General features: G+C 45.1%; 1 protein-coding gene across 1 annotated transcript in view; it reads right to left on the bottom strand.

Moving 5' to 3' along the window:
* Positions 1 to 13,067, bottom strand: part of LOC126412581 (cholinesterase 1-like) — a 266,699-nt gene that overhangs the window by 228,570 nt on the left and 25,062 nt on the right. The gene's annotated exons all lie outside the window — the stretch shown is intronic.

Below are 13,067 nucleotides of genomic sequence, written 5' to 3' on the forward strand. Positions count from 1 at the left end.
CAGAGTACATGGCAGGCCAAGATCAACGCGCAGTGTATCAAAATTCGGACAGGACGTTAAAATGTGGCGGACCGCCAGCAATTGCCCACACGGGCAGAACGGCGCCGGCGCAGCCGTCAGCAGATGGCGACGGCTGAACCGGCAGTGTCCAATTCGTAACTGGGCCAAAACGACCTCCTCCCGCCGAGAAGGGCGTGAAGAGGTCGTCCGAGCCGTGGGAAGAGGTTTCGAGGCCCGAAGCTTGTTGTCCATAAGTGTAGCCCAATCGGCATGCCACAGCGATAAAATGCGCTACAATCAGATGAAGGGACACAACAAGAAGCTGTCCGAGGCTGGAGGACCGCAGCCTTGGCCGCGGCATCTGCGTTCCCAGGGATACCGACATGGCCAGGAACCTACAAAAAGGTAACCGGAGAATCGTCGTCCGCCAGCTGCTGAAGAGAGCGTTGGGTCCGGTGCACGAAAGGGTGAACCGGATACGGATCACTGAGGCTCTGGATGGCGCTCAGGGAATCGGAGCAGATGACATAGGCAGAATGTCGGTGGCGGCAGATGTAAAGAACAGCCTGGTAGAGGGCAAAGAGCTCAGCTGTGAAGACCGAACAATGGCCATGGAGCCGGTATTTGAAACTGTGTGCCCCTTCAATAAAAGAACACCCGACACCGTCATTGGTCTTAGAGCCATCTGTATAAATGAAGATCGTATTAATGAACTTCGAACGAAGTTCGACAAACCGTGAGCGGTATACCGAAGCTGGGGTAACCTCCTTTGGGAGCGAGCTGAGGTCAAGGTGAACGCGAACCATTGCGTTTCAGAACGTTATTGTCTACAAACCATTTACTTACAGATGATGCTTTATGACAGTACATCACCACGACAGCACAACCAATCATCGTTTCCGAACTGTTCCTCTACTGTTCAAATACACAGCCATGGAAAATGCGTTCACATACTTCCATGTGGTCTTAACGGAAATAAGTGGAGCACACTCCAACAAGTAAAAGCACCTGTACAACCTAACACCACGTCTTCCGCGCTTTACTGTTGCCACAACATGTGTGGGTAGGTTATGTCCTCCAGACATTCGCCAAACCCAACCCTTCCACAGGATTATCACGGATTACAGCGTGATTCATCACTCCGAATCACCCATTTTCAGTCATCCACTGTTCAGAGCCGTCGCGATTTGCACCACCTCAAGTGTCGCTTAGCACTGACTTGCAGTGAGTCGCTTATGAAGAGCCACTCGACCATTCTACCCATTCTTTTTAACGTCCTACGAACAGTCACTGTGCTACAGTAGCTGGACTGCTGGTGGCACTTTGCGACTCACTCGTGATTCCCTACTCTGATTTCATGCGACTATTTATAACCACCCTCCGCAATGCTCGGTGGTCCCTGTCCCTCAGTACATGAGGTCAGGCAGGTCTTGATACAGCTATGGTTGTTCCGTCGCATTTCCTTCACGATCACAGCACCAACGGTTGACTTGGCCAGGTTTAGAAGGGTTGAAATGTCACCGATGGCTTTTTTAAATCAAGTGGCATCCAATGAGTAAATCGTGTTCGAAATCATTGTGCTCTCCTGACAGACCCATTCCGCTCTTACTACTTCTCTGCTAACAAAATACTCCCCGCTTCCTTTTACAAGGTGGAGAAAAATTTTAATCCTGGTTAGCTGATGGGAGTAGGAATCAAAATTTGTAACGCTGTGTAGGTCGACAACGCACCATTTTTAAACTATGGACACTTGGCGCCACGCGCTCCAATTGGCCAGGGGATTGCACTGTTGCCGTTCGTCGGTTGACGGGCAGCGCTACGGTTGTCGGTTCACACACACAAACGACCCTCGCCTCGCCACGTGATACGCACGCGTGTCTAATAGGTCTTGCTGTGTGTCTCCACCTCACGTCAGAGGCATTCACACGTAAGCTTCTCTTCGGAGCCCCCACACGTCACCTGCGATTTAGTCATACAGTAATCATGGCGGCACAGTATTCGTCTGAAGAACGAAATATGGTTTTTCTTTATGGACTAGCTGAGGGTAATGCGCATGGAGCTCGACGGTTGTTTGAGGAACAATATGGAGCAAGACGCCACCTACACACACACACAAACGTTTATAGCAATTGACCGGCGAGTTGGGAAAACAGGCTCTTTAGCGGGATATCATGGTTATGCTGGAAGACCTCGAACACGACGGGATGCTGCATTTGAAGAGGCTCTTCTCGAGCGCTTCGAGGAAGCACCTACGACAAATACTCGAGCGGTTGGACACTCATCGGAGATTATATAAGGCTCACCGGCCATTTGACCATCTTCTTCTGTGCGGATGCACAAACAGTGCCCGAACTTGAAATGTTACTGTAACTCATTGCTACCTATCAAAACCCCTCGGAATGCATTAAAGATAAATACCAGTCCTAATTGTCCAATTGTAAAGGGACCTGTTTCCAAATTAGATACAAAAATAACCACTATTTCGGTATACATATAATTCGAAAACGATGCTTTGCTGATTAACATTGTTCTTATGCGAGAAACATAATATAAATGTGAAATTAATACTGTAACCAATTGAAAGAAATGTAGCACATGGTCAGGATGTACCAGTAAACCTATCAGTATAAAATTACTACAGCAAATTAAATAGAACATATAAATAAAGCATGTTAATTGAATCTCCGATATATGTTAGCACTAAAATTCAGGTACTAGTTGATTTGTTATAAACAAATTTAGAAATGTAATTGTTACCTGTAACGTAATCAGTCAGAAAATGTTATATTAACTCGTAACTTAAGTTGAAAATATGCTCACCTTGTTCAGCACTGAGATTGTAAATTTTTAGCAACGTGTAGCTCATAGTCGGTTTAACTTTTAATTGTGATTTTACATAAAATTGTAATTTTCATTGTAAGTAATTGTTAACAAAAGTATAAATAGAGGTCACGCTGGCGCCTTTTGGGGGGGCACTCGTTGTTTGGCTGGGGTTGCGAGCAAATGTACTATAGGCTCACTCATTTGTTGATTATTGTGAACTCTGTGTCTTTTGATGTCAACTTTGGATACATGTGATGAAACCGGTACAGTTCACCAGGCTCGGACGCCAGAGTCCTGGAAATATATTGGTATTAAAACTGCACTGTACTTTGGAATTTATTTGGGAGTCTTCCGCAAATAGGCTGCACAGCGACGAGACGAATCCAGGAATTTTACAAAACCCCGAAAACTAAACAACTCTCAATGTTGGTAGAATTGACGTGAAAACAACAGCGCATCGACTGGGCATTTCACCCAAAACATTTGCAATGCGGAGATGAGAAAATATAAACATCTCAAACTCTTACGGGAAGAGGCAAAAAGCCGTTAGTAATGAGTATATTGGGCAGGGGCGCTATGAATATAGTGCTGGACAATACGTTTGGAATGTGGGTCTCGCGGGAGGCGTGCCAGAGATAAGTCCCTGCAGTCGCACTATCCTCTGTGTCCTCGGCGGCTCAGATGGATAGAGCGTCTGCCATGTAAGCAGGAGATCCCGGGTTCGAGTCCCTGTCGGGGCACACATTTTCAACTGTCCCCGTTGACATATCAACGCCTGTATGCACCTAGGGATATTCATTTCATTGTAGTTTCATTCATCAGTTAGTCTGGGAGATTTTGAGGAATGACTGCCAGCACCCAATTTCCACTCTGTCCAAGACCTAAATCCTGTGGCGGACTATGAACACAGGCTATGGTTTTGCCAGTGGTTTCTGCGACGTGTTGCACGAGATACCGACTTTCCCGCCATTGTGTGGTTTACTGACGAGTGCACCTTCCATCGGGATTGCCTTTACAACACTCGAAACGTTCATCAGTGGGCAAGGGAAAATCATCAGGTCACGTACGTCCGCGGACACCAGGAACGATTTTCGCTCAACATTTGGGCAGGCATTGTCGATGACCATCTGATGGGATGGTCTGTCTACCTCCTCGACTTACTGGGGCAAATTACCTTCACTTTTTGCAAGAAACTTTACCCAGCCTGCTGGAAGATGTTCCCCTTGACATACAGCTACGCATGTGGTTGCAGCAAGATGGGGCGCCTGCACACAAAAATCGTGTTCTGCGCGGATATTTAAATGAACTCTTCGACGGCCGGGTAATTGGCACAGGCGCTCGCGATCACCAGATCTCACGCCACCAGACTTTTCCCTGTGGGTATTCTTCAAGGTTTTAGTTCACCCACCCGGACGCGAATCGCCAAGGAAAGAAGAGGATTTAATGGATCGCATTCAACATGCTGCCAATCACATCAGGGCAATGCCGGGAATCTTTGAAAGAGTTCGGCAAAACACCATTCGACGCTACCAAGCTTGTGTCGCGCCAGATGGTCGCCAGTTCGAGCACCTGCTTTAAGTAAACAATGTCCTAGCTACAAAAAAGAGCTACAAAAAAGGCCTACACCATTTGTAAAAGATTTTCTGTACGCGAACTAACAGCTGTTGACGGGTTTATTCCCGGTACGTCTTACCACAATGGATGCGTCGGGACCCCATCGGATTCGCTTCGGCCCCCAAAGTAGAAAGCTGGCACGCTACCACTAAGCATGCGGGGTGCCTTGGATGCATCGCAATCTCCGGCAGGCAAAGCATTCGCGGTCATGCGTTGTCCAGAGCATTCGGCAACAGGGCAACCCCGCGGCCAATCGGAGCGCGTGACGCCATGTTTCCGTAGTTTAAAAAATGTACGTTGTCGACCTAGGTAACACTAGTAATTTTGGTTCCTACTGGCATCAGCTATCCAGGGTTAAAATTTCGTGACCATTTTTCTCCACACTGCATATTGGTTGGTCCGAGTCTCGTGACATCTAATGGCCAGTTCTGCATTATGCAACAGTGTCTGCATATCTCTGATCAAACCACCATGATATCCTACAACCATCTGAGTCAGCTTACTCTACTCAAGCTACGTTCTCCCTTTACAACCTTTGCTCTCACCCTTTCCTCCTCTCCCCCTTCTCCCCCCCCCCCTCCCCCAACACACAATTATTCTCATTACTGAACTGACTGTTCCTTGACGCCTCAATATGTTTTGTCAACCTGTTTTAATCAAGCTATGTCTCAAATTGCTTTTCTCCTCAATTCTGTTCAATGTCTCCTCATTGGTTACATGATCGCCCAATCCAGTCCTCTGCATTCTTTCGTAGTACCGCATTTCAAGAGCTTCTCTTCTTACGGTATATTAATAATTTTTACTTATGGACCGTCTGACAGCAACTGAATAAAACACCATTTTAGTGCCATACGCGTTTCGCCTTTATTTTCTGCAAGGCATCATCAGTGGCCTGGAATATGTACATATGTTAGCTATTTTATTTACATTTTTGTCATTGTGCCTATGGGTTATAAACAGTTCTGGTGGTTGGTATTTCCTATTAAGTAGTAATTTTTTGAACTGTACTTACAGGTTGCGTGGACAATTTCCTACATATTACGCTCCTGTTGCATTTTTGGTGTTGTTCCTCTTCTTATGAACGCCAATTTGCGGTTTTTTCCCCCATTCAAAAAATGGCTCTGAGCACTATGGGACTCAACTGCTGTGGTCATCAATCCCCTAGAACTTAGAACTACTTAAACCTAACTAACCTAAGGACATCACATACACCCATGCCCGAGGCAGGATTCGAACCTGCGACCGTTGCAACAGCGCGGCTCCGGACTGAAGCGCCTAGAACCGCACGGCCACCGCGGCCGGCCTTTTTCCCCATTCCACAACACTATGCACTGAACGCTTGTTTTAAAGCAATGTTTTGGTTTCTGTTGCCGACTGTCAAATGTTTTTGCCAAAGATCGAATGTTATTGCCAAACTTATGAGTGTAACTATTGAAGTATCTGTGGTCTGTTCGTGTATGCATTTGTGTGTGCGTTTGTGTATGTGTGTGTGTGTGTGTGTGTGTGTGTGTGTGTTTTTGGTGTGATATATATTTTTTGTGCTTTGTGTGTGTGTGTGTGTGTGTGTGTGTGTGTGTGTGTGTGTGTGTGTGTGTGTGTGTATCTCCAGATGATGGGGGGAAGAGTTTTCTTTTTTTATTATTTTTTGTTTTATGTTATCATTTCCTTCACTAAGTGTAGTAGGGAGCCTGTGCTGATGTGTTTTCATTTCTCACATGTTTGTTTGCTGCTATGGCTTTCTGGATGTGGAATTTTTCTTGCATTTGTATAAGATGTTTGTCGTGGTTGCTTATTCTCATTATTTTCATTTCTTGTTCCATGTTTGTAGGATGATGGTTGTAGTGTTTTAAATGCTCTGCAAATGTGGAATGGTTTGTTTCATACTTCCAACATCTGATATGTTCTTTGTAACTTGTTTGAAAATTCCTGCATGTCATGCCTATGTATACTGCATCACAACTTTGACATTCAAGTTTATATATTCCTGATTGTTGGAATTTGTCTCTCTTGGTAGCTGGCTGGCTTAGGTGTGATTGAAGGGTTTGCCCAGGCTTATATGCTATTTTGAAGCCCTGTCTCTTTAGGATGTTTGCAACTCTGTGTGTTAGTTTATGTGTGTAGGTTATGGTGTACCATCTGGTTCTTTTCTGTGTGGTGTTGTCATTGTGTGTGTTTGTTGAGTGTGTTTGTAGGTTTTCAGCTTGTGAGTTCTTTTGTGTTGTGGAACTGTTGTGTTTGTTTTTTATTTGTGTTTTTATTTTTTGATTGAGCTTGTGTACCACGTGTGTGTCATACCCGTTGTTCCTAGCTATTTGTATGATTGTACTCATTTCTTGTTCATGGTTTCTCTTGCTGAGTGGGATTCTGTTTAATCTATGTAACATGTGTCTTAGTGCTGCAAGTTTCTGGCTGTGGGGGTGGTTGGATGTGGAATGTATTATTGTGTCCGTGGCTGTTGGTTTTCTAAAGATGTTAAATGTATGTTTACCATTTTCTTTTTTAATTGTAATATCAAGAAAATTTATTTGATTTTCTTTTTCAAGTGTGAATTTTATGTTCTGATGAGCTTTGTTTATTTCTGAATGGAGTTCATCTATTTTTTCACTTGGCTCATCTACCAGACAAATAATGTCATCCACGTATCTGTACCAATATATGATTTTGAAACTTTCATTTGTGGTTATCTTATCAAATATCTGATTTTCTAGGTGACTGATGAAAATGTTTGCTAGTGTTCCTGATATTGGGGATCCCATGGGCAGTCCATCAGTTTGTAGATAATATTCTTTCTCAAACTGAAAGTAGTTTTGTTCAATAGTTCCACTATTGTTTGGCAATAACATTCGATCTTTGGCAAAAACATTTGACAGTCGGCAACAGAAACCAAAACATTGCTTCAAAACAAGCGTTCAGTGCATAGTGTTGTGGAATGGGGAAAAAAACCGCAAATTGGCGTTCATAAGAAGAAGAACAACACCAAAAAATGCAACAGGAGCGTAATATGTAGGAAATTGTCCACGCAACCTGTAAGTACAGTTCAAAACATTACTACTTAATAGGAAATACCAACCACCAGAACTGTTTATAACCTATAGGCACAATGACAAAAATGTAAATAAAATAGCTAACATATGTACATATCCCAAGCCACTGATGATGCCTTGCAGAAAATAAAGGCGAAACGCGTATGGCACTAAAATTGTGTTTTATTCAGTTGCTGTCAGACGGTCCATAAGTAAAAATTATTAATATACCGTAATAGAACACAGCAACTGAGGAAGACAGGACTATAAAAGTCGAAGCTTCTCTTCTCTTCTTGTCTGAACTCGTATCGTCCACGTTTCACTTCCGTACAAGGCTGCACTCAGAAAAAAATTCCACCACGTTTATACCTACATTCGATGTTGAGAACTTTCTCTTTCTCAGAATCGCTTTTCTTGCTGTTTCCAGCCTGCGTTTCATATACTCTCTAATTCAGTCATTATGAGTTATTTTGCTGTTCGAATACCTAAACTCATCTACTATGTTTAATGTCTTCTTTGTCAATCTAATTCTCTCAGTTTCGTCTGGTTTAATGAGCACTTACCATGTACCTACATGTTTAGTTTGACGTTGATACTACATTAGAACATTTTATGATCTGAAGATGGCAGTAGCCGAAACCGGTCATAGTGAAATGTAAAAATGTATGTGATCAAGACGGACCTTCAAAATGGAGTGCTAAAAATATGACCACGGACTTATTTTCAGACTATGTCTTCAATTGATGGTTTACTTTTATTGCATTCCATTACCATTGTCTAATGTTTTTTCATGATCATCATGGGAGAGAGTGTCACAGAGTCATACAGGATTTGGGATGGACATCATTAAAAGAAAGGCGCTTTTCGTTGCGACGAAATCTTCTCACGAAATTCCAACCACCAACTTTTTACTCCGAATGTGAAAATATTTTGTTGACACCGACTTACATAGGGAGGAACGATCACCAAGATAAAATAAGGGAAATCAGAGCTCGTACGAAAAGATATAGGTGTTCATTCTTTCCGCGCGCTGTACGCTATTGGAATAATAGAGAATTGTGAAGGTGGCTCCGTGAACCCACTGCCAGGCACTTAAATGTGATTTGCAGAGTATACATGTAGATGTATTACCCCTTTTCAACACTATATCCATTGCATTCAACTGTTCTTCGTCGTATCAGAGAACTGCAGCGTCATTGACAAACGTCAAAGCTTTTGCTTCGTCTCCCTGAACTTTAATTCGCTTTCCAAGTTTCTCCTTGGTTTCTTTTAATGCTTGCTCAGTGTACAGACTGAATAACATCGGGGACAGTCTACAACAATGTCTCAATCCATTTTCAACTACTGCTTCTTCTTCTTTGAAGCCTACAATTGCAGTCTGGTCTTCCCAACAAATACAGCGGATAGGCAAAATAATGTGAACAGTGGTAGTAATGGGATGGTTGTGTGTGACGATCAACAAGGCAGGTAAGGCACGTGTCGCGCTGGACTGTACGTGCTCAGTACGGACCAGGCATCAGTGCAGGTTGTTTACGAGTAGTGCACACTTCGTATTTGCATTCGGAGGCCGAAGTCTACGTGCAATGAAAGACCTAACAGAGTTCCAAACAGGGCAGATTGTCGGGACCCGTTTAGCTGGAGCAACGGCAACCAAGGCAGCCGACTTATTGAATGTTTCAAGAGCAACTGTTTCAACAGTCACGACAGCCTACACAAAACATGGAAAGACAACATCGTGTAAACGTTATAGTGGGCGCAAATCAAAACTAAATGAGAGAGATCGTCGTACGCTAACACGAATTTTGTCAAAACAACATAAAACTACGGCGTCTAAAGTGACTGCAGAGCTCAATAGCCATCTTCGAGACACCTTATCTATCGACACTGTCCGCCGCGAACTCCATAACGCGAATATTCATGGACGAGCTGCTATACCGAAACCATCAGTGACGACAACCAACGCAAAGAAGCGTAAAACATGGTGTCAGGAGCATAAATCCTCGACGGCCGGTCAATGGAAACACGTCATATAGTCCGACGAGTCAACGTTTTCGTTATTTCCACCATCGGGTCGGGTTTACGTCTGGGGAACGCCAAACGAAGCCTACAATCCTGATTGCTTGATTCCAACGGTTAAGCGTGGAGGTGGAAGTGTGATGGTTTGGGCAGCCATATCATAGTATTCTGCAGTCCCATCATTACTCTCAAAGACCGGTTTACAGCCAACGATTATGTGAACATTTCAGGTGATCAGGTGCAACTCCATGATTCAAATCTTGTTCCGAACAATGGTGCCATATTTCCAGGACGACAATGCACCCATTTACACGGCTAGGACAGTACAATGGTGGTATGAGGAGCATGCAACTGAACTGCAGCGTCTTCCCTGACCAGCACAGTCCCCGGACTTGAACATTATGGAACCCTTGTGGGCGGTATTCGTGCGCAGACTCCGGAGCAGATTTCCGCCTCCCTCGTCACTACAGGAGTTAGAAGAGGTTCTGATCGAAGAGTGGCATAACATTCCACTGGAGACTATACAATCATTATACGCCAGTATTCCAAGAAGAATTCCAGTTGCATTACGGGCAAATTGGGGTCCAACCCCTTATTAATAAACCATTCCCAAGTAAGTATAGGCTTTCACATTATTTTGCCTATCTCCTGTAACTGCAAAATCAAAAATCTATTCGTCTGAGCGCCTGGAACCTTTACCCACTAATTGACAGCTGTTCTATGAAACAAACCCACGCACGCACGCACGCACGCACACACACACACACACACACACAGACACACACACACACAGAGAGAGAGAGAGAGAGAGAAATGAATAGAAACTAAAACACAGCAGGTTTGCAACACTCATAAACACAAACAAATCAAGAGGCGCTTAGTGAGCAATTGTTCACAGTTCTCGTGTAACGCATCTGAGATTCTCGCCAATTTGCAAGAAAAGTGGTTCACATAACTCAGATTACGAAAAATGAAGTATGAAATTTTTCAAAATAGAAGATCTAGACGTGAATATGTCCTGAGTTTTGAGAAGTGTAATAGAAGTGCGCCCTGAAACATACTACCAAATGAAAGGAAATACATATTTTGGCAATATAGACAAGTATCTTCCCACGCACAATTCGTGAATGGAACAGGGAAGGGGGGATCAGATAGTGGTACAATAAGTACCCTCCGCCACACACCGTAAGGTGGCTCGCGGAGTATAGATGTAGATGTATCGGCAAGTTATATTCATATAAAGACTATGGTATGAACTGTTTCGAATCTGTAAGCAAAAAATAACCTTTTCATGAAAAAAATCTATTGAAGATGCTTTTACTTTAAAAGACGAAACGCGTACGTAACGTAATTCAGTTCTTCGATGCGGTAGCGTGTCCACCGTTAGCTACTTGGAACTTTCAAATTGTCCAGGGATATTTAGACGGGCTGTCCGTTGAGAAGATCAACGGTCAATTTGTGTGGCTTTGATGTATAGGTAGTCACAAACCAGATGTAAAGGTACTAGCTAACCTGTTCTGTTGTTGTGGAAAGGTTTTCCTATGTTCTTTGTTGCCGTCACTTCTCATTTCACTGTGGCAGAAGTCGAACGATAATAAGGTCTCTGCATGTCTGACGGCGTAATTTACTACACCCATTTATTTAAGGAACACAACGGTACAATAGAGTATTCTGTTCGGCCCTTTGGACGTTCCATTGTATCAAACGCCACAAGAAAATTGCATCACGACGCTGTATTGTGAATCACGCTATTTTCAAAGGAATAATGGAACGGCTGTAATAATAATGTCCATGGACACGCCCTGAAGGAGTACGTCACGCAGCAATCGCTTTGCAGTGGTTCGTGGAATTTAAAAGATTCTCTAAGAAGAGTACGAGTGTTTGATATGACGCTGACAGGATATGCTTCTTCGTTTTGCTTGTCTCTGTTTAGTTTGTTGGCCTCCGCCATGACTTAGCATATCTCAAGCAGGCCTTGCAAAAGGTAAACGGGAAGCTCAAACTCTTGACACTTTTCAACTGAGCGATGAATTGCGCAAAACGAGACAGACGAGAAAGACGAAACCATAGTGGTAGTGCGAGGAAATCTACTTAGGGGGCAGCAAACATCAGAAAGATACGGATGAAACTCTCGTTGAATACCTTTTGAAGATAGACTGATAAGGAAAAACGTAGTATATTCAAAGCATTTGTTGGTTCATAACAGGTTTCTGACAATACTGACTCGACTACACTCTTTGGAATTTCCTAAGGTGGTAGTATAGGCCCTTTCTTCATCTACACTCCTGGAAATGGAAAAAAGAACACATTGACACCGGTGTGTCAGACCCACCATACTTGCTCCGGACGCTGCGAGAGGGCTGTACAAGCAATGATCACACGCACGGCACAGCGGACACACCAGGAACCGCGGTGTTGGCCGTCGAATGGCGCTAGCTGCGCAGCATTTGTGCACCGCCGCCGTCAGTGTCAGCCAGTTTGCCGTGGCATACGGAGCTCCATCGCAGTCTTTAACACTGGTAGCATGCCGCGACAGCGTGGACGTGAACCGTATGTGCAGTTGACGGACTTTGAGCGAGGGCGTATAGTGGGCATGCGGGAGGCCGGGTGGACGTACCGCCAAATTGCTCAACACGTGGGGCGTGAGGTCTCCACAGTACATCGATGTTGTCGCCAGTGGTCGGCGGAAGGTGCACGTGCCCGTCGACCTGGGACCGGACCGCAGCGACGCACGGATGCACGCCAAGACCGTAGGATCCTACGCAGTGCCGTAGGGGACCGCACCGCCACTTCCCAGCAAATTAGGGACACTGTTGCTCCTGGGGTATCGGCGAGGACCATTCGCAACCGTCTCCATGAAGCTGGGCTACGGTCCCGCACACCGTTAGGCCGTCTTCCGCTCACGCCCCAACATCGTGCAGCCCGCCTCCAGTGGTGTCGCGACAGGCGTGAATGGAGGGACGAATGGAGACGTGTCGTCTTCAGCGATGAGAGTCGCTTCTGCCTTGGTGCCAATGATGGTCGTATGCGTGTTTGGCGCCGTGCAGGTGAGCGCCACAATCAGGACTGCATACGACCGAGGCACACAGGGCCAACACCCGGCATCATGGTGTGGGGAGCGATCTCCTACACTGGCCGTACACCACTGGTGATCGTCGAGGGGACACTGAATAGTGCACGGTACATCCAAACCGTCATCGAACCCATCGTTCTACCATTCCTAGACCGGCAAGGGAACTTGCTGTTCCAACAGGACAATGCACGTCCGCATGTATCCCGTGCCACCCAACGTGCTCTAGAAGGTGTAAGTCAACTACCCTGGCCAGCAAGATCTCCGGATCTGTCCCCCATTGAGCATGTTTGGGACTGGATGAAGCGTCGTCTCACGCGGTCTGCACGTCCAGCACGAACGCTGGTCCAACTGAGGCGCCAGGTGGAAATGGCATGGCAAGCCGTTCCACAGGACTACATCCAGCATCTCTACGATCGTCTCCATGGGAGAATAGCAGCCTGCATTGCTGCGAAAGGTGGATATACACTGTACTAGTGCCGACATTGTGCATGCTCTGTTGCCTGTGTCTATGTGCCTGT

This window comes from Schistocerca serialis, chromosome 7 (genome assembly GCF_023864345.2).
Source record: "Schistocerca serialis cubense isolate TAMUIC-IGC-003099 chromosome 7, iqSchSeri2.2, whole genome shotgun sequence".
NCBI classification, from domain to species: Eukaryota; Metazoa; Arthropoda; class Insecta; order Orthoptera; family Acrididae; genus Schistocerca; species Schistocerca serialis.